This window comes from Somniosus microcephalus, chromosome 3, assembly GCF_052327205.1.
Source record: "Somniosus microcephalus isolate GS21.2 chromosome 3, FLI_Smic_1.0, whole genome shotgun sequence".
Classification (NCBI taxonomy): Eukaryota; Metazoa; Chordata; class Chondrichthyes; order Squaliformes; family Somniosidae; genus Somniosus; species Somniosus microcephalus.
The window spans coordinates 54,966,137-54,989,847 of record NC_140989.1 but is presented as its reverse complement, the minus strand read 5'-3'; positions in this window follow the sequence as shown (position 1 = coordinate 54,989,847).

The following is a 23,711-nucleotide window of genomic DNA, read 5'->3' as shown; positions in this document are numbered from 1 at the left end:
ACGTGCTAGCAAGCAGTTCAGGGTGGATTTACTCTGGCACTTGGCAGTATGAAGAGGATATCAGTTCACTTGTGACCCTTACAAGCCCATTAGTGAAAGGAGAGCTGCTTAGTTCCCGGAGGCAAATTTAAACTCACGGCTCTGGAGGTGAAGGGCAGGACTGAGACGATCATTGTTACTTTAGTTTTTACTTTTTTTTTTAAAACAGGATATAGCTGTATAGATCTTAAATGTTGTTGTTGCTTGTAGAGTATAGCCAAGTATATCAGTTACATATGTCTGACAAAAGTACAGTGTTTGCACAGATTATTTCAAAGGACGGTAAAATACAACCTCCAATTTCCTGCTTTTTTTATGTTGGCACAATAATTTCTTGATTTTTGAATCGTGTTTTAACAAATAAACTGCAATGCGTTAGCATCAGGTGCTTTAGAATGGGCTGTGCTTATCACACCTCTAGACACCAGGGGTAATTTCAACCTAATCCGCCCGTCGGGAAACTGACGAGTTCAGGTGTAATGCTGATTTTACTCCCCGCCTGATTTTACTCTCTATTGGGCGGGGTGTGAAACCAGCGTTCCACCCGATCCTGGGGGTTTCCCGCCCACCGAGTTAGGTTACAATTACCCCTCAAGATGAATTTTTCACCTATGTTTATAATTTGAAGAATTTTCAACAAGATTTTATATTGTATCCACTGCCCTACGCAGGTGATAGGAAAAAAATCCTTGCATTTATATATTATATATATATATGTATAATATATATGTGTGGGCATAAAAATTCATCCCGGGCGGTGGCGCACAACGGATCGGCAGTCAGTAGAACCAACTATCAGGCGCTGTCTATAACGGGCGGCTGATCCCATACCGCCCGTTTTACACCACCGCCCGGGACGAATTTCTAACCTATGGCATCTTATCGTGTGTCTCAGAAATATCACAAAGTGCTTTGCATGCAATAAACTACTTTGAAGTCAACGATGTCGGCATGTGCAGTGACCATTTTGCACAATCAAGATGCCACAAATAGCAAGAAGATAAAGGATCCGTTAATCCATTTGTGGTTGTGTTGGTTGAGGGAGGATTATTGGCCAAAAGAACAGGCAAAAAGCCCCCTGCTGTATTTTGAATGGTGTGCAGGGGATCTTTAACCTGAACTGCTGCAACAAACAGTGGACTGCAATTTAACATCTCATTCAAAGTAAATGGGTTATACTTTGTTATGGTGTTGTTATAGTATAGGTACCGGTTTGAGGCCACTGCCTGCTTAGAGTGATGGAGAGCTAAGCTGTCCACCACTCTGGACACACAAGGCGAGCTTTGTCCTTGGCACATGGAAGATCTCTGCTCACTAATGTCCATATGCCAAATACATTTTTTAACGTTAACAAAGAGTTTTAAAATGTTAAGCCACCTGGGAACTTTCTAAAATTTCCTTTGCATATGTTGCAACTATATATTACAATAATGCAAAGCTGAAATAATGGAAGACTCCATTCTCAAGCGAGTTTCAAACCAGTTGCCAAAATATGATCTGTTAGTTCAGTGACTTTACTAGTAATTCCACTACATATTTTGTGTACATTGCATCAACAGAAAATCAGAACTGTAAATAAACCATTAAATAACAAAAAAATCACTTGGGGCACAGTTTAGTAAATATCAAATAGAGTTTGCATTTACCTGGTTGTCAGTCATAATTCCTTTACAAACCTACTGGATACTTGGTCCTTACAGTGCTAGACAACGTGACTCAACTACAGATTAAAAAAAAGCTTAAAATACAGGGCAAAATAAGAAAGATGTTGCCTCAGGTGAGCTTCTGGTTTCTAGTATATGTATTATAAATAAATGCAATTGTCCCTGAACTCAAATTTGATTCCCAGTGTTGATTGATTTTTGCACTCAGGTTTAATGCAAAGGAATATTTCTCAGTCTTAACAGGGTCAACTGAGAAAATTGGCCCAAAAAGTCCTTTTGTGCACTTTTGGAATGTGCCTCCTGAGGAAAGAGCAGTATTGATGTTATCTGTGGAGTTGGCCAAGAACCAAACCTTCCTGCCATCCTAATGTGATTTGTGGTGGACTAAAGCTATATATTGTCCACTTGGTTGGAAGGAAGACATGATTGTAGTGGCAGCTGTGAATAGCCCAAACAGTCATCAAAAGTATAATCAAAGATGATAATAGATTTCTACATCTGTGATGATCTTTGCAATGATTGTTTTAGGGGAGTTTTAAATACCTGTGTTTTTATATATTAGGTGATCTAATTGAGGTGTTTAAGATGATTAAAGGATTTGATATGTGAGATAGAGAAACTATTTCCTCTGGTGAGGGACCCCAAAACAAGGGGGTATAACCTTAGAATTAGAGCTAGGCAGTTCAGGGGTGATGACAGGCAGCACTTCTTCACATAAAGGGTAGTGGAAATCTGGAACTCTCTCCCAAAAAGCTGTTGAGGCTGGGTCAATTGAAAAATTTAAACCTGGTATTGATAGATTTTTGTTAGGCAAGGTATTAGGGGGTTATGGAGTAACATATCATCCATGATTTAATTGAATGGTGGAACGGGCTCGAGGAGCTGAGTCGTCTACTCCTGTTCTTATGTTCCTATAATTAAGATTATAACTACCAACTATAACTATTTAAGAAAGAATGAAGAAGAAAATGCCATCAATCTACCCTTCCACAGCTCATTCAATTAAACCGGTTGAGGAAAGCTTCTTCAAATTTTTCTCTGTAAGGACGAAACTAGCAAAATGGCAGAATATCTGCTTAACCCGATTTTCACCTGGATGCTTTGAAGGTAACTTGCCTTCCTTACTGCATCCCAATGTTCCATGTCAGTCCTCGTAGGACTGTTCCAATGCCATGATGGAGGGGATTGACAGGGTAGATGCTGAGAGGTTGTTTCCCCTGGCTGGAGTGTCTAGAACTAGGGGGCATAGTTTCAAGATAAGGGGTCGGCCATTTAAGACAGAGACGAGGAGGAATTTCTTCACTCAGAGGGTTGTGAACCTTTGGAATTCTCTGCCCCAGAGAGCTGTGGGTGCTGAGTCATTGAATATATTCAAGGCCGAGATCGATGGATTTTTGGACTCTAGGGGAATCAAGGGATATGGAGATCGGGCGGGAAAGTGGAGTTGAGGTCGATGATCAGCCATGATCTTATTGAATGGCGGAGCAGGCTTGAGGGGCCGTATGGCCTACTCCTGCTCCTATTTCTTATGTTCTTATGATAGTGAAGGCCCCTCCTAGGCGCCTGTTACATTATTAATACATTACCAGATAGTTCTTTCCTGCGCAGCCCCAAATCTCCTGTAAGTAAGCCCTTGCTGCTACGGACCAAGGTGTGACTTTGTGAGCACACTATCTCATAATATAGCATTGCTCAGGAGTCAAACAGAAACCTTTGTTAAATGGTACTTAGCTCAATGAATTGGCACAAGTTCCATTGTGTTCTCCTAGTTTTAAGAGAGCTGACGAATAAACACTTTTTTTTTATCAGGTCATTCGACTTAGGCTAGTAACTACAAATCAGGTTTATTAAAAGTAGCACCTAATTACAGAACAATTGCCTTCTACCTGGTCAGCTGCAAATAAAATAACATATACAGCACTTTGGTCATGCTCTTAGTAATTAAACCTAGACCAGTGTATTTAACTTGTACACGAGATTTCATCGACCAACAAAGTGTCCTGTCTTTACCTCAGCGAGCTCAGAAGAACTAAAGAACTGGGAAAGGGCCACATTTATCCTTGGAACTAGAAGGTCCTGGCTACAAAGTGTTGGTTAAAGCCAACTTCAAATGATTTCACTTCAGAAACATGTCTCCAGTCTTTCATCTATTAGCAGGGCAAATCCAAGCATAATGAGCCTTGCTGATGTAAAAAAAAATCAAAACTAGCTTAACTCTGTCTCCTGCAGCCAGGTAAACAATATTAAGTGGTTCTGTCATCCATATGAACTTGACAAATAACCCTTGTTAAGTGATCATCTGCTTTTGAAGTGACCTTTTGCATACCGCACAGTAAAGTGTATACAACATGAAGCAAAAGAGTCAGCAGAGACAGACAGCTGAGGAGTTCCCTTTTAACATGCAGTAATCAAATTTAAAGTGACCAGCCACATCTCAGAAATATATGCAAAAAATACAAATACTTTCTTAGGAATGGAAATGTGGAAGATCTTCCTTTCTGCCACAGCTCCTTCACACAACAAAGTCCATGATGTCATGATGTCTATGTGTGACAGCCGTGGCTCATTGGGAGGCATTCTTACCTCTGAGTCAGAAGGTTGTGGGTTCAAGTCCCACTCCAGGACACATGAGCACAAAAATCTAGGCTGACACTCCAGTGCAGTGCTGAGGGAGTGCTGCACTGTTGGAGGTGCCATCTTTCGGTTGAGATGTTAAACTGAGGCCCTGTCTGCTCTCTCAAGTGGACATAAAAGATCGCATGGCACTATTTTAAATTATCCCCGGTGTCCTGGCCAATATTTATCCCTCAATCAACCTAACAATAACAGATTATCTGGTCATTGTCACATTGCTGTTTGTGGGAGTTTGCTGTGTGCAAATTAGCTGCCGTGTTTCCTACATTACAACAGTGACTACACTGCAAAAGTACTTCATTGGCTGTAAAGCGCTTTGAGACGTCCAGTGGTCGTGAAAGGCGCTGTATAAAAACTGCAAGTTTTTCTTCCTTTATGATCACAACCTTCTAGCACAACTACAACACCCATAACACCCTGCTTCTGAACAGCTGTTGCTAATTATTGTTCGCTGCATACATAAGGAATTATTCTGAGGTCAGCGACGGTAGGCAGATACAGCAGCCATTTTGACCCCTGGGCAAACTGCAATGAATTCAATAACCAATTGTTATTGGTGGTGTTGGTTGGTGGAGGAATTTTGGTCAGCACACCCTGCCTCTTCGAATAATGTCATGGGATCTTTAATGCTCACCTGAGCATGTGTCAGATTGGTGCAGTGGTAGCACTCTCACCTTGGAGCAGATGATTATGGTTTCGAGCCCCACTCCAGAGACTTGAGCATATAATCTACTCTGATACATAAATGCAATGCTGAGGGAATATTGCACTGTAGGAGGTGCCATCTTTTGAATGAGACCTTAAACCGAGGCCCCATCTGCCGCCTCAGGTGGATTTAAAAGATCCCATGGCACTATTCAAAGCAAAGCAGGGGAGTTCTCCTGGCATCCTGGCCAAAAATTCTCCCTCAACCAACAGCACCAAAGACAGATACTCAAGGCATTAATCTCATTGCTGTTTGTGGAATCTTGCTGTACTCAATTCGGCAGCTGTGTTTCCCTACATTCCAACAGTGACTACACTTCAAAAGTACTTAATTGGCTGTGAAGTGCTTTAGGATGTCCTGAGGTTGTGAAAGACATTACATAATTGCAAGTTTCTTTGTTCTTCTTTCCCTGAAGCACGAGAACACAAAATTGGACCTTGGTTTAATATCTCTTAAGAAGGGAGCACCTTTGACAATACAACAGTGTCAGCATTGGAGTAGGAGCTGAAACCACAGCATTCTGACCCCCTCACGTATATGTACTGGTAGAATTGGTGAATAACAGTCAGGAGTGGAAAATGTAAGTGATTTTTTTAATTTGGTGGCCCAGAGGTGCCTAAATCACCACTCCAGCTGAGATCAGGCAGAAGGGTTCCTCTTGGTGCGTATGGTTCACTCCACACTTGGAAGTGGTATTGGAAACTGAGACATTGGTAGAATTCCCTTTTTTAATACAGCTGAAAATATGTGAGCTAACAGTGCTGGAGGCCAAAAAAAATGTAAATGTTGCACATCCCAGCTCCTCGGTAATAGTCAACAACAAGGATCTCAGTGGGTATTTTCAAAATACAATGTTGATAGCTGGTGCTTTAAAAAAAAATTGTTTATGGGATGTGGGCATCGCTGGCAAGGCCAGCATTTATTGCCCATGCCTAATTGTCCTTGAGAAGGTGGTGATGAGCCACCTTCTTGAACCGCTGCGATCCATGTGGTGAAGGTACTCCCACAGTGCTATTAGGGGGGGGAGTTCCAGGATTTTGACCCAGCGACGATGAAGGAACAGCGATATATTTCCAAGTCAGGATGATGTGTGACTTGGAAGGAAACTTGGAGGTCGTGGTGTTCCTATGTGCCTGCTGCCATTGTCCTTCTAGGTGGTTGAGGTTGCAGGTTTGGAATGTATTTCTGAAGAAGCCTTGGCGAGTTGCTGCAGTGCATCTTGTAGATGGTACACACTGCAGCCACGGTACGCTGGTGGTGGAGGGAGTGAATGTTTATGGTGGTGGATGGGGTGCCAATCAAGTGGGCTACTTTGTCTTGGATGGTGTCAAGCTTCTTGAGTGTTGTTGGAGCTGCACTCATCCAGGCAAGTGGAGAGTATTCCATCACACTCCTGACTTGTGCCTTGTAGATGGTGGAAAGACTTTGGGGAGTCAGAAGGTGAGAGACTTACCGCAGAATACCCAGCCTCTGACCTGCTCTTGTTGCCACAGTATTTATGTGGCTGGTCCAGTTATGTTTCTGGTCAATGGTGACCCCAAGGATATTGATAGTGGGGGATTCGGCGATGGTAATGCCATTGAATGTCAAGGGGAGGTGGTTAGATGCTCACTTGGTGGCGATAGTCATTGCCTGGCATTTCTGTAGCGCGAATGTTACCTGCCACTTATCAGCCCAAGTCTGAATGTCGTCCAGTCTTACTGCATGCAGGCATAGACTGCTTGGACTACTTTCCATACCTCGGGAGCCTACTGTCAACAAGGGCAGACGTCGACGACGAAGTCCAACACCACCTTCAGTGTGCCAGTGCAGCCTTCGATCGCCTGAGGAAGAGAGTGTTTGAAGACCAGGACCTCAAACCCGGCACTAAGCTCATGGTCTACAGAGCAGCAGTGATACCCGCCCTGCTGTATGCCTCAGAGACATGGACCATGTACAGCAGGCACCTCAAAGCACTGGAGAGGTACCACCAACGCTGCCTCCGCAAGATCCTGCAAATCCATTGGCGGGATAGGTGCACCAACGTCAGTGTTCTTGCTCAGGCCAACATCCCCAGCATCGAAACTTTGACCATGCTCAATCAGCTCCGATGGACGGGTCACATTGTCCGCATGCCCGATACGAGACTCCCAAAACAAGCGCTCTACTTGGAGCTCCGGCACGGCAAGAGAGCCCCAGGTGGGCAGAGGAAGCGCTTCAAGGACACCCTCAAAGCCTCCTTGAAAAAGTGTAACACCCCCATCAACACCTGGGAATCCTTGGCCCTAGACCGCACAAAGTGGAGGAGAAGTATCCGGGAAGGCGCCGAACACCTCGAGTCTCTTCACCGGGAGCAAGCAGAAGCCAAGCGCAGGCAGCGCACGTCAACCCAAGCACCCCACCCACCCGCCCCTTCAACTACCGTCTGCCCCACCTGTGACAGAGACTGTAGGTCCCGCATTGGACTCATCACCCACCTGCGAACTCATTTTTAAGTTCGGTTCCAAGGGACTGCCTAAGATAAACTGCTTCATTATCTGAGAAGTTGCGAATAGCACTGAACACTGTGCAGTCATCAGCGAACATCCCTATTTCTGACCTTATGTTGGAGGTAAGGTCATTGATGAAGCAGCTAAAGATGGTTGGGCCTAGGACACTGCCCTGAGGAACTCCTGCAGCGATGTCCTGGGGCTGTGATGATTAGCCTTCAACCACCACACCCATCTTCCTTTGTGCTAGGTATGACTCCAGCCAGTGGAGTGTTTTCCCCCTGATTCTCATTGACTTCAGTTTTACTAGGGCTCCTTGATGCCACACTCAGTCAAAGGCTGCCTTGATGTCAAGGGCAGTCACTCTCACCTCACCTCTGGAATTCAGCTCTTTTGTCCATGTTTGAACCAAGGCTGTAATGAGGTCAGGAGCCGAGTGGTCTTGGCGGAACCCAAACTGGGCGTCAGTGAGCAGGTTATTCGTGAATAAGTGCTGCTTGATAGCACTGTCGATAGCACCTTCCATCACTTTGCTGATGATTGAGAGTGGACTGATGGGGTGGTAATTGGCCGGATTGGATTTGCCCTGCTTTTTGTGGACAGGACATACCTGGACAGTTTTCCACATTGTCGGGTAGATGCCAGTGTTGTAGCTGTACTGGATCAGCTTGGCTAGAGGTGCAGCTAGTTCTGGAGCACAAGTCTTCAGCACAATAGTCGTGATGTTGTCGGGGCCCATAGGCTTTGCTGTATCCAGTGTGCTCAGCCGATTCTTGATAACACGTGGAATGAATCGAATTGGCTGAAGACTGGCTTCTGTGATGGTGGGGACCTCAGGAGTAGGCCGATATGGATCATGCACTCGGCACTTCTGGCTGAAGATGGTTGGCAATGCTTCAGCCTTGTCTTTTGCACTCACGTACTGGGCTCCACCATCATTGAGGATGGGGATATTCATGGAGCCTCCTCCTCCCGTTAGTTGTTTAATGGTCCACCACCATTCACGACTGGATGTGGCAGGACTGCAGAGCTTTGATCTGATCCGTTGGTTGTGGGATCGCTTAGCTCTGTCTATAGCATGCTGCTTCTGCTTTTTAGCAGGCATGTAGTCCTGTGTTGCAGCTTACCCAGGTTGGCACCTCATTTTTAGGTATGCCTGGTGCTGCTCCTGGCATGCTCTTCTGCACTTCTTATTGAACCAGGGTTGGTCCCCTGGCTTGATGGTAGAGTTTTTTTACAACTGAATGGCTTGCTAGGCCATTTCAGAGGGCAGTTAAGAGTCAACCACATTGCTGTGGGTCTGGAGTCACATATAGGCCAGACCAGGTACGACGGCAGATTTCCTTCCCTGAAAGGACATTAATGAACCAGATTGGTTTTTATGACAATCTGATAATTTCATGATCACCGTCACTGATATCAGCTTTTTATTCCAGATTTTAAATTAATTTACTGTCCCCATCTGCTGTGGTAGGATTTCAGCTCTCCGGATCATTAGTCCAGGCCTCAGGATAATTAGTCCAGTAACAATACCACTGTGCTACCGTTCCTGTTTACCCATAGTTCTGCGCTACAATAAATATCTTGACTGGTTTTGTGTAAGCTTATACTTTTGCAATGTTAATGGGCTAGCCTCACTCTGACAAAAATTAACGATTTTCTCTCTAATGTTCTTTGGCTTCTTTTTGTGAGTTACAACACACTCAGGATTAATATTGGTTTCTGCTGGTTCTTTTTCCAAGCTACAGGAATGTACATTATGGTCTAGTAGGCCAAAAGTATTAATATAGATCTGAGGCTTGAGTCCTGTTGAACAAAATGTTTAATATGCTAATATTAATTGAATGCAAAGATAGTCAATCTGTCAAATCATGTCCTAGATAGCTGGCTGGGCAATGTAGTAGCCACTGCAGATAACATAAGCTGGATTGGAATTGACATCCTGGGAGTTTCCTCGAGTAGTGTTTTTATTGACAGCTGTGTAGCAGGCAGAGCCAATGATTCTTTGTAAACCTTTTGATGGTAGATCTGTGGCCAGGAGCTTTCGATTATGAGCTTATATTTGGTGGCATGGGATCAGTGAGTAAATTGGAAGTCAGGAGAGATACTGAACTAGATCAAGCTCTGTGATGGTGTTTCACTACATATGAAATGAATGGTAATGGCTGGAATTTTCACATTGCGCAGCCTGTGGGTTTGGGAGCGGGTCGGCGGTTAAAAGCGCTGAAATTGACAGTGCATCGGGACACTGCCGACTTCCACGTTTAACTGGGGCGTGTTTAGAGGCGCATCATGGACCCGCTCGGGAGAGGCGGGCGACCTCATTGAGATTGTTAACTGCTCGTTTAGGGACCCTTAACAGCCTTTTTAACGTCAGGTTTCAACTTTAACTGGTTGCGCACGGGATTCATGCAACACGGGAGCCTTGCCTTTGAGGGGGAGGTGGGAGCTCAGTGGCCATTGTGCTACTTCGTTAAGTCACAGCTGGAAAAAGCACATAAATACAGCCACCTGCTTCCTTGCCTAAGGGAAAGGTTCTTGCTGACACCATTTTGTGCAGAGATTTTGCTTTCAGGAGTTTGCAGGTGACTTCTGCAACCTCGGAAGCCACTCTCACCACATTGCTAGTCACTCTCACTACATTGGAGGATTGTGCCTCTGATCTCCACTTTACCTGCCAACTATCAGATCAGCATGGGTGTTGTTATGTCCGGGTATAATAAGACACCGACTGCAGGAGAACGGTATAACAGGTGTTTACTAAGCGTGGCTCACACTGGAACTGATCTGTACTGATTACTCCTCAGCATTATATACAGGTGTGGTCACTGCCGGTACTACAGTATACATGAGCTGTAAAAAGTAGTTCCCCCCTTACAGGTACATACATTACAATTCCTCCCCTTTTAGATTAACAGTACCATAACACTCATTTAACAATTAAATATCAAACTAATTACAATTAACACTTTTAACATGCAACATTAGCTGAAAATAGTCTATTTATAAATTCAGTCTTTGGGGAGGCTTCCTGATCCTTTCTGGATAGCGCCTTTCCCGAGTGTCTTGCTCTTGGTGCGGAGGCGATTCTGGCCCCCTGTCGTCGGTTGGTTCATCAGCTTCCGATGCTACTGTTTCTGGGGTAGATGCGACCTGTACGTCGGGTTCATCACCAGGTACGTATGGGCGAGGCATGGGGTTGACTTGTTCCTGTGACTCTAGGATCTGGTCAGCATGGCGTCTCACGATGCTCTCCCCAACGTCCACTGTGTACATTAGTGGGCCCTGCCGTGTGCATATCATTCCTGGCTGCCATTTTTCTGTTCGGTAGTCGCGGGCCAAGACTGGTTGCCCTACATTGAAGCTCCTTGTTGGCTTCTCATGGATGTGCTGGAATTGCTTACTCTCAACATCTCTTCGTACGTTTGGTCTGAGCAAATCCAGGCGAGATCTTAACCTTCGGTTAAAGAACATCATGGCTGGGGCCTGGTTGGTGACTGCATGTGTCGCATTCCGGTAGGCGAACAGGAAATTGTCCACCTTGTGCTGCAGCGAAATGTTGTCATTGTACATAGCCTTTATTGCCTTCTTAAAGGTTTGTACGAACTTCTCAGCCAATCCGTTTGTGGCTGGATGATACGGGGTGGATGTGTAATGCCTTACCCCATTCTTTTTCAAGAACCTCCGGAACTCTTCGGACACAAACTGTGGTCCGTTGTCGGAGCAAATCTGTTCTGGCAAGCCATTCCTGGCAAAAATGGTCCGTAGGACTGCAATAGTTTTCTCCGTGGTGGTGGAGGACATTTTGATGACCTCAGGCCATTTCGAGTGCACATCCACGGCTATTAAAAACATTGAGTCCATGAATGGACCAGCAAAATCAATATGCACCCGTTGCCATGGAGATGAGGGCCACTCCCATGGGTGTAGAGGGGCCTGTGGTGGTGCATTTTGGACTCTCTGGCATCCTGAGCAGCTCTTGGTCAGGTCCTCGATTTGTTTATCGATTCCCGGCCACCACACATAAGCCCTGGCTAGGCTTTTCATTTTTACCCCTCCCAGATGACCCTCATGAAGCTCATTGAGCACTCTATCCCTTAACTTGGGTGGAATTACCACTCGGGATCCACACATCAAGGTCCCCCGGCACACTGACAGCTGTTCTCTCCTTGTCGAGAATGCTGGCAACAGTGAGTCGCCATGTGCTGGCCATCCCTTCACCGTCAAATCATATACCCGCGACAGTGTCGGGTCATTTCGGGTTTCCTTTTCGACACAAGCGTTAGTTACCGGTAGGTATTCAACTATAGTCGAATGGAATATTTCGACAGGATCCACTGCTGGTGCTTCCTCCGCAGTAGGCAGTGGCAGGCGTGATAGCCCATCAGCATTTCCATGCTGTTTCGTGCCCTTATATTCAATCTCATAGTGATGCGCCCCTAGAAAAAGTGACCATCTTTGTAGTCGTTACGCAGTCATCACCGGAACGCCCTTCTTCGGATTAAAAATGGAGACAAGAGGCTGGTGATCAGTCAGCAAGGTGAATTTCTGCCCGTGCAGATAGTGATTGAACTTTTTCACTCCCCACACTAGGCTGAGTGCCTCCCTGTCAATCTGGGCGTAGTTACGCTCGGCTGAGGTTAGTGATCGTGACGCAAAGGCTATTGGCCTCTCTGAGCCGTCCGAGAATTTGTGCGACAGCACCGCTCCAATGCCGTAGGGTGACGCATCACATGCCAACCGAATTGGTAATGCTGGGTTGTAATAGGCCAATACCTCTTTCGATGTGATTAGTGTTTTGCTCTTCTGGAAAGCTCGTCTACATTCGTCACTCCACTTCCATGGCACCCCAGTTTACAGTAGGGTGTTCAGTGGGTGTAGTATTGTAGACAAATTTGGCAAGAACTTATGGTAGTAGTTTACCAGCCCGAGGAACGACCTCAGTTGTGACACATTTTCTGGTTCTGGAGCCTTGACTACTGCCTCAATCTTCTCTGGGGACTTATGTAACCCCTCTTTATCGATAACGTGGCCACAATACGAGATCTGTTTTCTAAAAAACTCGCATTTGGGGCCGTTAGCTCAGAGCCCATATTCCTGCAATCTAGTGAGCACCTGCTCCAGGTTGGCAAGGTGATCACTGTCATTTTCGCCCGTGACCAGGATGTCGTCCAAATAACACTGGGTCCCTGGGATCCCTTGCAGGACTTGTTCCATTGCCCTCTGCCAAATAGCCGGAGCTGATGCTACCCCGAATACCAGCCGGTTGTATTGGTAGAGACCTTTATGGGTGTTGATTGTGAGGTATTTTTTTGATGCTTCTTCTACCTCCATTTGCAGATACGCCTGGGCCAGATCAATCTTAGTGAAGCGTTTCCCTCCAGATAGCGAGGCGAAAATATCTTCAATCCGCGGAAGTGGATATTGTACGGTGTGAAGGACCGGGTTCACTGTTACCTTAAAGTTCCCACAGATGCAAACCTTCCTTGGTTCCCCAGGCGTGCTGCTCAACGACTTTTTCATCACAGGGACGATGGGTGTAGCCCACTCGCTCCAGTCTACCTTGGACAGTACACCTGAACGTTCCAGACTCTCCAGCTCTGCTTCGACGGCTTGGCGGATCGCATAAGGTACCGGTCTGGCCTTAAAAAATTTTGGGCTTGCGTTTTCTTCAATTTTAATCGTCGCTGTCATGCCTTTTAGTGTTCCAAGTCCTTGCTGGAACACTTCTTTCGCGTCAGTTAGGATCTTTGACAGTCGCCCAGGTGTGACGTCATCATCCTTTTTGTCAGCCACAGCCAGTGCCTGTATGGAATGCCAATCCAGTTGTATTTTCCGGATCCATTCACGTCCCAGTAATGGTGGTCCTCCATCTTGCAATACATACAGGTCTAGTTTTGGTGTTTCCTTACCGTTATATATAATGGTCACCCTTATTTTTCCTTTGGGGTAGACTTTTTGCCCCGTGTACGTCTTCAAAATAATTTTTGTGTCTCTCAAGGGTATGTGTGAGAATGGACGCTCGTAGTCCCGTCGGTTTATGACTGTTAGGGCTGATCCTGTGTCCAATTCCATCTTTACCTGGACTCCTGCTAACTTGAGAGTGACCCAAATGGTTCGGTGATCCTCCGTGGTGATCACATTATGTAGTTTCAGACAACTCAGTTCCCTGCTTTTGGAGTTGTTATCACTCTTTTGTTCATCTGAACTATTCTCCGTCATCTTATGTACCTTCTTGTACTTTCCTTTGGTAGGTTTCTTATTGCTGGTTTTCTTTCCCGACCTGCAGACTCGTGCTATGTGTCCTACTTTTCCACACTGTCTGCACACTTTGCCTTTGAACCAGCAATCATTCTGGTCGTGTGTTGTTCTGCCGCAGCGATAGCACTTCTCTGTTCCATATGACATTTCGTTTGTGCCATATTCTTGCGGTCTCTATTGTATCTCTGCAGTGCCCCGTGCTGCTGCTTCATATGATACCGCAATGCTGAAAGCCTTTTCCAGCGTAAGGTCCTTTTCAGATAAAAGCCGTTTCTGGATTCCTTCACTTTGAAGCCCACACACAAACTTGTCCCTTAAGGTATCTGCCAGTCCCGCTCCAAACTGGCAGTGTTTCGATAGTTTGCGCAGTTCTGTTAAATAATCAGCATTGCTTTCATCCTTATGCTGGTTCCGTTTGTGAAACTTGAATCTTTCTGCTATCAGCAGCGGTGTGGGGTTTAAATGTTCCTTTAGTATCGTTACTATGTCTTCAAAACTCTTTTCCATTGGCTTCGTTGGGGTTACTAGATTTCGTAATAAACCATACGTCTTTGCACCCATTAAATTTAACAATACCGACGTTTTCTTGTCATCTGACACCTCATTTGCCTTGCAGTACACCTCTATTCGTTTGACATATGTAGTCCAATCTTCGGCTTCATTGTCAAATGCGGTGATACTGCCACTCTTCGGCATTTTGGGTGTGGTTTAAAATGGCGTCTCCCAATGGCTTAAAATGGCGTCTCCCGCGCTTTCCTTCCTCCCCCGCTGCTGCCAACGCCGCTCCCGGCGGTTCTCGTGGCAATGGCGGCGGCCTGTAGGTTTCGCGCGCTTCTCCTGCGCTGCTGCCAACGCCGCTCCCGGCGGTCCTCGTGGCAATGGCGGCGCCTCGCGGGTTTCTGCGCGTCTCTCTCTCCCTCTCTCCGACGCTGCTCGGCCCCTGAACACCGGCTGTGCCCTGTGCGCTCTGCCCTCTCTCTCCCCCGTCGATGCTGCTCGGCCCTTTGCTGTGCCACTCGGTCGGGCACTAGCCCGCCGCTGTCCGGGAAGGGTCTGCGCACTACCTGTTGCCAGCCCGTTTCGCTGGACCACCTCGACTGGAAAGCCAAGCCTGGCTCTCGACAGCCTCCCCCGCAATTCTCGAGTCTCTGCTGGATGACTGGGCGGTTGCCCGTGGTCGACGCCCGAGTCTCTGGCCTTGACCCCCAATCCACTGATCTCCAGGAACGAATCCCCGGGAGGTGATGCAGAGTTGCAGGTAGGTTCGAACTTGCCTCGTCGCCAATGTTGCATCCGTGTATAATAAAACACAGACTGCGGAGAACGGTACAACAGGTGTTTACTCAACGTGGCTCACACTGCAACTGATCTGTACAGATTACTACTCAGTGCTATATACAGGTGTGGTCACTGCCGGTACTGCAGTATACATGAGCTGTAAAACATAGTTCCCCCCTTAAAGGTATATACATTACACATTTGACCCACTGTGGCATCAAGGAGCCCAAGTAAAACTGAAGTCAATGGGAATCGAGGGGAAGATTCTCCACTGGCTGGAGTCATACCTAGCACAAAGGAAGATGGTTGTGCTGTTTGGAGGTCAATCATCAGAGCCCCAGGACCTCGCTGCAGAAGTTCCTCAGGGCAGGGTCCTAGGCCCAACCATCTTCAGCTGCTTCATAAATGATCTTCCCTCCATCATAAGGTCAGAAGTGGGGATGTTCGCTGATGACTGCACAGTGTTCTGTGTCATTTGCAACTCCTCAGATAATGAAGAAGTCCGTGCCTGCAAGACCTGGACAACATTCAGGCTTGGGCTGATCAGTGGCCGGTAACATTTGCGCCACACAAGTGCCAGGCAATGACTACCTCCAATGAGCGAGCGTCTAACCACTGCCCCTTGACATTCAACGGCATTACCATTGCCGAATCCCCCAACATCAATATCCTGGGGGTCACCGTTGAACAGAAACTTGACAGGACCAGCCACATAAATACTGTGGCAACAAGAGCAGGTCAGAGGCTGGGTATTCTGCAGCAAGTGTCTCACCTCCTGACTCCCCAAAGCCTTTGCACCATCTACAAGGCACAAGTCAGGAGTGTGATGGAATACTCTCCACTTGCCTGGATGAGTGCATCTCCAACAACACTCAAGAAGCTCGACACTATCCAGGACAAAGCAGCCCGCTTGATTGGCACCCCATCCACCATCTTAAACATTCACTCCCTCCACCACCGGCGCACCATGGCTGCAGTGTGTACCATCTACAAGATGCACTGCAGCAACTCACCAAGGCTTCTTCGGCAGCATCTCCCAATCCCACGACCTCTGCCACCTAGAAGGACAATGGCAGCAGGTGCATGGGAACACCACCACTTCCAAGTTCCCCTCCAAGTCACATACCATCCTGACTTGGAAGTATATTGCCGATCCTTCATCGTCGCTGGGTCAAAATCCTGGAACCCCCCTCCCTAACAGCACTGTGGGAGTACCTTCACCATGCGGACTGCAGCAGTTCAAGAAGGTGGCACACTACCACCTTTTCAAGGGCAATTAGGGATGGGCACTAAAAGCCAGCGACGCCCACATCCAGGAACTAAAAACAAAGATTCCATTCAGCAATTCCACGGTGCAAGGTGTATGACGATTTATCTGGGAATTTGGTGGGATTGGTAACAATCCAAACAACGTTCCTCAAGCCCCATAAAATTCATCACCAGTAATAAATTTTGCCTTTAATAAAATTAATAACTGAGCTGATTTATGGAATCTAAATTTCATTCTGTCTTACAGACCTGGGGTACAAATTACAAGATGTTCATGTTGCAGGAATGTATAGTTTGTAGAGAATTCTTATATAGATACTTAGCCAATCTCCCATGGGGTTGTTGATGTTTTATAAGAGCATGGTTCTGATGCCAAACTGTATTATCAGGGACACGGACTTATCAGCACTGGGGCTGCACTAGAATTTGGGAACTCTGGGGATGGCGTTTTAAGTTTCTAAGTATTACGAGAAGGTTCCAGGTTCTGAGAGGATTAGGATGGGGGTTCCCAGAACACTGAACAAGGGGGTTCTGCAAGCACTGGGATAGGTCCTGGAATCGGGTATCACCAGAACAGGGGTCGTGGAATCTGGGAGAATTGGGTGTGGGATCTCTCAGTATGGGAGTGTTGGGGCAGTCCTGGCATCAGGTAACATTGGTAATGCAGTCTAGGGTTTCATGAGTATAGAGGGCATACTGTGATCAAGGAGTGTGGTCAAGGTTTCAGTAGGACTAGAGAGTGGGGGTGGGGGGGCAGAATCTGGCAGTATTGGAGGGTAGCCTTGTGGCAAAGGGGAATCCAGAAGAAGGGGATGAGCACTGCCCTTACATAGCTCCCTTCCACCCTGTTCTGACCATCAGCCTCTTTTTCTGACCAGTCCAAGGGCCCTTTTGTGCTCCAAAGTACCTCCTTAGATTGCTTTCCCCATTGCCAATGGTTTATGTCTTTACATTCCTGTCTTAAGGCATTGAAGTACAAATATTCTGCTTCTGCCCTCCTGGGTGATGCCAAGAATGTGTATCATAAATTATACATCTCCAGCTCATGATTTTCCATCCAATAAAATGTATTCCCATTATGTACTCCTGGCACATGCCAAAAGTATAGCAATGGAAAAATTACTGAGTATGCCAACTTATTCAGTCTTCAATAAACATAAATTTCCATAAACAATCAAATTACTCCATAAAATGTGCAAATGTTCATAAATTAAACAATTTCCAAGTATTAAATTTTTTAAAATCCTTAAGCCTCAAAAATGGTTCAGCGGAGAGATTTTCAATGGCAGTAAAGTGAACGACTAAAAAGCAAAACGTTATCAATAAACTATCTTTGTTTTCTTTTCTATCAACAAATAAAACTATGGTCGCGTGTGATGTTGATCTTAGGTACTGCTTCTCTGTGAGGAATTCATAACAGAACAATTGTTAATTGAATGTCATCACTTGCCTGGAACAAAGGCTTTGAGAATTCAACCTGGGATTTGGTTTGGACGTCTATTTAGGAAAAGCAAAGAGGATCTCAAATGCTTATAGAACCAATTTATTCTGATGCACAGCTTGCATGCTGGGAAATTGTGCAAACTGCACATGCTCCGAATGCACAGATTTGGCCGAGAGTGTTCTCCAACTCTTGAGGTAAGAATATCCAGTCAAAGCTCAGGATTTTGAGATAGGCTGAAGCCTTGAAGTAAAAGAGACAAAAGGCAACTCAGTGGCCAAATTTAATCATGTTATTATAAAATATGTGATTTTGATATGAAAAGTGTTACATAAAAGAAATAGGAGCAGGAGTAGGCCATTCAGCCCCTCGAGCCTGCTCCGCCATTCAATAAGATCATGGCTGATCTTCTACCTCAACTCCACCTTCCTACCCGATCCCCATATCCCTTGATTCCCTTAATATCTAAAAATCTATCAATTTCTGTTTTGAATATACTCAATGACTGAGCCTCCACAGCCCTTTGAGGTAGAGAATTCCAAAGATTTACCACCCTCTGAGTGAATACATTTCTCATCTCAGTCCTAAATGGCCAACCCCTTATTCTGAACCTGTGGCCCCCTGGTTCTAGACTTCCCAGCCAGGTGAAACATCCTCCCTGCATCTACCCTGTCAAGCCTTGTAAGAATTTTGTATGTTTCAATGAGATCACCTCTCATTCTTCTAAATTCTAGAGAATATAGGCCTAGTCTACTCAATCTCTCCTCATAGGACAATCCCCCCACCCCAGGAATCAGTCTGGTGAACCTTCGTTGTACTCCCTCTATGACAAGTATATCCTTTCTCAGGTAAGGAGACCAAAACTATACACAATACTCCAGGTGTGGTCTCACCAGGGCCCTATATAATTTCAGTAAGACGTCTTTACTCTTATACTCAAATCCTCTTGTAATAAGGGCCAACATACCATTTGCTTTCTTAAATGCTTGCTGCAGCTGCATGTTAACTTTCAGTGATTAGTGTACAAGGACACCCAGGTCCCTCTGAACACCAACATTTCCCAATCTCTCACCATTTAAAAAATACTCTGCTTTTCTATTTTTCTTACCAAAGTGGATAACTTCACATTTCTCCACATTATATTCCATTTGCCGTGTTCTTGTCCACTCACTTAGCCTGTCTGTATCCCCTTGAAGCCTCTTTGCATCCTCCTCACAACTTACATTCCCACCTAGCTTTGTATCATCAGCAAACTTGGATATATTACATTTGGTCTCCTCATCCAAATCATTGATATAGATTGTGAATAACAGGCCCAAGCACTGATCCTTGCCTTACCCCACTAGTTATAGCCTGCCAACCCAAAAATGACCCGCTTATTCCCACTCTCTGTTTTCTGTCCGTCAACCAATCCTCAATCCATGCTAATATATTACCCCCAATCCCATGAGCCCTAATTTTGGATAATAACTTCTTGTGCGTCACCTTATTGGATGCCTTCTGAAAATCCAAGTACACCACATCTACTGGTTCCCCCTTATCTATTCTGCTAGTTACAACCTCAAAACACTCTAACAAATTCGTCAAACATGATTTCCCTTTCATAAATCCGTGTTGACTCTGCCCAATCCTATTATTATTTTCTAAGTGTCCTGTTACCACGTCCTTAATAATAGATTCTAGCATTTGCCCGACTACTGATGTCAGGCTAACTGGTCTGTCATTCCCCGTTTCCTCTCTTCCTCCTTTCTTAAATAGTGGAGTTACATTTGCTACCTTCCAATCCGTGGGAACCGTTCTAGAATCTATGGAATTTTGGAAGATGACAACCAATGCATTCACTATCTCTATAGCCACCTCTTTCAAAACCGTAGGATGTAGGCCATCAAGTCCAGGGAATTTATCGGCTTTCAGTCCCATTAATTTCTCCAGTACCATTTTTATTAATGCTAATTTCTTTCAGTTCCTCATTCTCACTGGACCCTTGGTTCTCCACTATTTCTGGGAGGTTTTTTGCGTCTTTTTCCATGAAGACAGACACAAAGTATTTGTTTAATTTCTCTGCCATTTTCTTATTCCCCATTATAATTTCTCCTGTCTCAGCCTGTAAGGACCCACATTTACTTTCACTAATCTTTTCCTTTTTACATACCTATAGAAGCTTTTAGTCTGTTTTTATGTCTCTTGCTAGTTTACTCTCATTCTATTTTCCCTTTCTTTATCAATTTCTTGGTCCTCCTTTGCAGAATTCTAAAATTCTCCTACTCCTCTGGCTTACTACTCTTTTTGGCAACATTATAAGCATCTTCCTTTGATCCAATACTATCTTTAACTTCTCTTGCTGGCCACGGTTGGACCACTTTTCCTGTGGAGTTTTTGTGCCTTAAAGGAAGGTATATTTGTTGTAAATTATGTATTAATTCTTTAAATGCTAGCTATTGCTTGTCTACCAGCATACCTTTTAAAGTAGTTTCCCAATCTACCTTAGCCAACTTGTCCCTCATACCTATGTAGTTTGCTTTGTTTAGATTTAAGACCCTAGTTTCGAATTAGTATAAAACTCTATCATATTATGGTCACTCTTCCCTAAAAGCCCCTTTACTGCAAGGTTATTAATTCTTCTTCTTCTTAGGCAGTCCCTTGGAACCGAGGATGACTTGCTTACACATTAAAAATGGGTTCTCAGGTGACTGATGAGTCTAATGCGGGACCTACAGTCTCTGTCACAGGTGGGGCAGACAGTGGTTGAAGGGCCGGGTGGGTGGGATGCTTGGGTTGACATGCGCTCCTTGCGCTTTGCTTCCGCTTGCTCCCAGCGAAGAGACTCGAGGTGTTCGTCGCCTTCCCGAATGCTTCTCCTCCACATTGTGCGGTCTTGGGCCAGGGATTCCCAGATGTCAGTGGGGATGTTGCACTTTTTCAAAGAGGCTTTGAGGGTGTCCTTGAAGCGTTTCCTCTGCCCACCTGGGGCTCTCTTGCCGTGCCGGAGCTCCGAGTAGAGCCCTTGTTTTGGGAGTCTCGTATCGGGCATGCGGACGATGTGACCCGTCCATCAGAGCTGATCGAGCGTGGTCAAAGCTTCGATGCTGGGGATGTTGACCTGAGCGAGAACACTGATGTGGTGCGCCTATCCTGCCAATGGATTTGCAGGATCTTGCGGAGGCAGCATTGGTGGTACCTCTCCAGTGCTTTGAGGTGCCTGCTGTACATGGTCCATGTCTCTGAGGCATACAGCAGGGTCTTTCTCATTGTACAATACTAGATCTAAAATAGCTTGTTCCCTAGTTGGTTTCTCAACATACTGATCTAGAAAACTATCTTGCATACATTCCATGAATTCATCCTCCACACTATTACTGCAAATTTGGTTTGCCCAGTTTATATGTAGATTAAAGCCCTCCATGATTACTGTAATTAACCTTGTTACATGCACCTCCTGAATTTCCTGATTTATACTCTGCCCTACATTTCAACTACTGTTTGGGGACCTATAAATAACTCCCAACAGTGTTTTCTGCCCCCCTTGCTGTTTCTTAGCTCTACCCAAACTAATTCTACTTCTTGATTTTCTGAGCTAAGATCCTTTCTCTCTACCATCCTTATCCCATCCTTTATTATCAGGGCTAGCTCTCCTGCTTTTCCATTTTGCCTATATCTTCCAAAAATTAAGTATCCTGGACTATTTAGTTCCCAACCTTGGTCACTTTGCAACCATGTCTTCGTAATGGCTATTAGATCAAACCTTTTAATTTCCATCTCAGCTATTAATTAATCTATTTTGTTGTGAATGCTTCGTGCATTCAGATATAGTGGCCTAGAAATTCAGTTGCGTGCGCCAGCCGTTAGCGCCTTAGGAGGAGTAGATCTCGAGCGCTAGGCACTTAGCGGCCGGGCGCAGGGCGATCTGCGCCTACGCCCAACTTCAGTAGACATTTAGCGCCGGCGCAAAGTGTTTGCGCGCGCTCAGCTGCGCGCGCAGCTTATGACGTCATTTTGTCGTGCGACGCCCTTTGTGCGCCCCAAACCGGAACTTCAGTCGCGCCCGCCCAATGTGGGTGTGGCGGTGCTAAGAACTGTGAAGTGGAACGCAGCAGAGGCCCTGCGGGCCTCGGGGAGCGCAAATTAAAGGGCACTTACACTGAACTATAAAGGCCAGCCATTTTGCTGCAATGACTTTTGTGCAACGGATTTCTGGACAGAGACCAAGGAAGAGACCTTACTGATTTGGCCCAACATAGGAGAGGTATTTTTGGCTTCTGGCCAGAGCTTGGAAATTTGCCTCATTGTGATTTCATTGTTTGCAAGTATATTATGGGGGCTGCATGGGGTTCCAACCCTCAGTTCCAGCATTATGTGCGAAGGGCTCGCAGATGCTGTGTGAGAGGGGCAGCCATGCCTAGACGCAGAGGGGGCATTAGGCGTCGGCAACGTAGGCCTTACCCACTCAGGGAATACTGCCAGCAGGTGTCCTATCTCACCATGACTGCCGCGCAGTGTGTTAAGAGGCTGCGCTTCAGAAGGGAGGTGGTTGCAGAGATCTGCCAGCTGCTTCACAGAGATCTGCGTCCACAGCTGATGTGCAGGACGTCTCTGTCGGTGGAAGTGAAGGTCACGGTGGCTCTGAACTTTTATGCAAGCGGCTCCTTCTAAGCCGCTGCTGGGGACATAGCGAACATCTCCCAGTTCGCCATGCATCGCTGCATCCGGCAGGTCACCGATGCCCTTTTCACAAGGAGACACCAATTCATCTCCTTCCCCATGACCCTGGAGAGGCAGGAGCAGCGTGCAGTCGGATTTGTCAGGATCGCCGACTTCCCCATGGTGCAGGGCGCCATTGACTGCACGCATGTGGCTATGCGGGCACCTATCGACAATGCCGAGGATTACCGCAACCGGAAGGGCTACCATTCCCTCAATGTACAGCTGGTGTGTGACAACAGGCAGCGCATCCTAGCTGTCAATGCCCGCTTTCCAGGCAGCAGCCATGATGCATTTATCCTGCGCCAGACTACTGTGGCTGACATGTTCCAGGCACAGCCTCCCCCAAGAGGATGGCTTATCGGGGACAAAGGCTATCCTTTGTGTACATGGCTCCTGACCCCGCTCCGCGCGCCCAGGACCCCTGCTGAGGAGGCATACAACGAAAGCCATCAAGCCACAAGGAACATCATAGAGCAAACGATTGGCGTCCTCAAGCAACGGTTCCGCTGCCTGGATCGCTCCGGCGGATCTCTGCAGTATTCGCCGGATAGAGTCTCCCAGTTCGTCGTCGTTTGCTGCATGCTGCACAACCTGGCTATCCGCAGGACTCAGGCACTGCCACCTCACGTTGGACCACCACCTCAGGAGGAGGAGCAGGAGGACCATGAGGAGGAGGAGGAGGAGGAGGAGGAGTACCAGCCCAGGAGGGAGCCACAAGGTCCAAGGGCCGTCCGTCGGCGGCTTATTGAACGACACTTCTAGGCCCCCTGTCAGGGAATGGCTTGTGGCAATGAAGGGACATGAATGCAGCCGCTCCGCAAGCCCTCAGCCGGTTAACGCAACAACCACTTCAAACATCACACATGGACAAGCTGAATAAAGAAAAAGCTTTATTGAACAAACTCAGGGCCCTTCCCACATGAAACCCAAAAACAGACAACACCCCCAAAAAACAGTCAAACACATGACTCACTCCCACAACCTGGGGAGGAATAACAAAACTTTTCCATCCAAATGGCCTTCATCCTCGGCCTTACCAAAACAACCCCCCCCATAGACAACACAACCACCCCCATATAGAAAAACATTTGGCAACACACTCTACTTTGTGTGCCGAGAGGGCGAGTCCTTGTCCAGCCTTTTCCGGCCCCTGGCCGACCTGCTGCTCTGCCTCAACCTGGGCCCTGTGGGTGCTGCAAGGCTGGGGGAAGGCTCCTGAGGGGCACATTGCGTGATGGCAGATGCCCTTG